The following is a 2,639-nucleotide window of genomic DNA, read 5'->3' on the forward strand; positions in this document are numbered from 1 at the left end:
TTATTATTGTTGCTTTGAATTTGTTTGTATGTGTGTTTGTATTTTGGTTAGGCATACTATTGCTATGATGAAACACCATAACCAAAAGCGAGATGAGGAAGGAAAGGGTTTATTTTTCTTACATTTGCACCTCATAGTCTATCCTTGAAAGAAGTCAAGACAGGAACTCACCCAAGGCAGGAACCTGGAGGCAGGAGCTGATGGAAGAATGTTCCTTCCTGGCCTGCTCCTCAAGGCTTGCTCATCCTGATTTTTTATAGAACCAGTACCACTAGCCCAGAGATAGCAGCACCCACAATGGCCTGGACCCTCTTACATCAAACACTAGCAAAGAAAATGCCCAAAGATCCAGCTTGCGCACAGCTGGATCTTGTGGAAGAGTTTTCTTAATCGAGGCTTCCTCTTCCTCTCTAGATTGTGCCAAGTTGAGATAAAATTACTCAGCACAAGTGACAAACACATCACTGTTTAAATCCTTTCTTTTCCACCCCCCAAATCACACATTACTATCAACATTACATTACAAACATTCCAAAGTCTTTAAATATTAAAACACTTAAAGAATTCAGCCTTTTTAAAATATCCATTCTCTTTTAAAATTCAAAGTCTTTTAAAATCCAGTGTCTCTCAACTGTGGGCTCCCATAAAATCAAAAATAAATGAAATAGTTTCTTACTTCAAGAGAGAAGAACCAGGCCAGTCACAGTCAGATCAGAGCAAAGCAAAAAGTCCAACAATGTAGCTAGCTCAATGTCCGGTTCTCTCATGATCTTCTGGGCAGTTCCCAAGTGCCTGGTCACGCCTCTGGCTCCACTGTCTGCAGCACACACAGCTTGCCTTCTAGGCTCCAGTTGGCTCCACTCCACCACCGCTGTTCTTCTTCATGGTCATTCCATGGTACTGGCATTTCCAAAAGTGCTGGGGTCTCTTGTTGTAACGGGGCTGCACTTTCATCAATAGCCTTTCATAGGTTCCTTTCATGGTTCCAAGCCTCAACTTCTCTGCATGATCCTTTTAGATCTGAGCCTTCAACTGCTGCATCTTCCCCGCTAGCCTCTCCTGGCCTCTCTCAGTCCCAGCCTCAGCTGTGCTCCATGGCCCTTTTCATGCCTTCAAAACCAGTACCACCTGGGTGACTCTCACACTCCTAAATTCAGCTCTCAGCACCAGGTATAACTTGTGCTGCCTTCGGAACACAGCTTCTCTGTGCTGACCACCAGGACGTAGTTCCCAGAAGATTTCACCTCAGTGATGCTGGTCTCTTCTTAATCACTGTTAATTTCTTAGCTTCAGCTGACCAGCATCAATTGTCCCAATAAAGCAAAGGTTTTATTTCAGTGGTTCTGGACTCTTGTTAATTGTGGCCGATTCTTCAGCTCCAGGGGGCCAGAATGGCAGATTCTTAATTCGAAGTAGCAAATATGCAATGGCCCAGATAGTCTTTAAGTAATCCTCAAACTTCCCTCTGGGACTTCACAAGCCAGACGTTCATCTGCATTTCTCTCAATACTCTTATCTTCCAAGCTCCCAAAGAACTGCCCACCAAGCTTTGAACACTCAATGACTTTTCTTGCCCAAAGTTCTAAGTCCTTCTACAATCTCCCCAAACAACATGGCCAGGTCTGTCACAGCAATATCCCAATATCCTGGTGCCAACTTCTATCTTAGTTAGGGTATCCAATCCTTCAGTGAAACACCATGGCCAAGTTTCTCTCCAGTTGGAGAGAAAAGGATTTATTTGGTTTATACTTCTACATGGTAGTGTATCAATGAAGGAAGTCAGGATAGGAACTCAAGCAGGGCAAGAACCTGGAGGCAGGAGCTGATGCAGAGGCCATGGAGGGGTGCTGCTTACTGGCTTGTTCCCCATGGCTCCTTCAGCCTGCCTTCTTATAGAACCCAGGACCACCAGCCAAGGGATGGCACCGCCCACAATGGCCTCCCCCTCCCCCCCATCAATCACTAATTAAGAAAAAGCCTATAGGCAGGATGTTATGAAGGCATCTTCTCAATTGAGATTCTCTCCTCTCCAAAGACTCTTAAGCTCGACTTGTGTCAAACTCATATCAAATTAGCCAGTACACGTGTGCATACATGCTCCTCTATGTGCAGTGCTTGTAATATATGTGTGCTGTGGCATGTGTATGTGTGGTGATCAGAGAGAGGTTAATCTCAGATTTTTTTTGGGGGGGGGTGTCTTTTAATCACAGTGTCTCTTTGTCACCTGGAACTTACTGATTAAATTAGACTGACCAAACAGCAAGCCCCAAAGATCTGCCTGATCCAGTGCCAGTATTACAGATGTATACCACCACTTTCCAATTTTATGTGTCCCCACGCTGGCAAGGCAAGTCCTCTATACTTATAGGTACCAGCTATACTATCAAAGCAGGTTTTCTTTTGGATCTTTGAGAAAATGATCTCATGCTAACATGCAATTTGGTACCTAGCTCAGGCTACCAATATGAGGCCATCCTTTCTCATGCTCCCAAGTGCTGGGATTACAGGCATGAGCTACCATACCTGGCCAGCTCAGTTTTACTCACCCTTACATTTTCAGCGTAGATTATTATTTCCCTGGGAACACTTGTCTGGATTTCTCAAGGCTGTAGCCTGATTCTTTTTTTTTTTTTTTTTTT

The sequence above is a fragment of the Mastomys coucha genome, unplaced genomic scaffold (genome assembly GCF_008632895.1).
Source record: "Mastomys coucha isolate ucsf_1 unplaced genomic scaffold, UCSF_Mcou_1 pScaffold22, whole genome shotgun sequence".
NCBI lineage: Eukaryota > Metazoa > Chordata > Mammalia > Rodentia > Muridae > Mastomys > Mastomys coucha.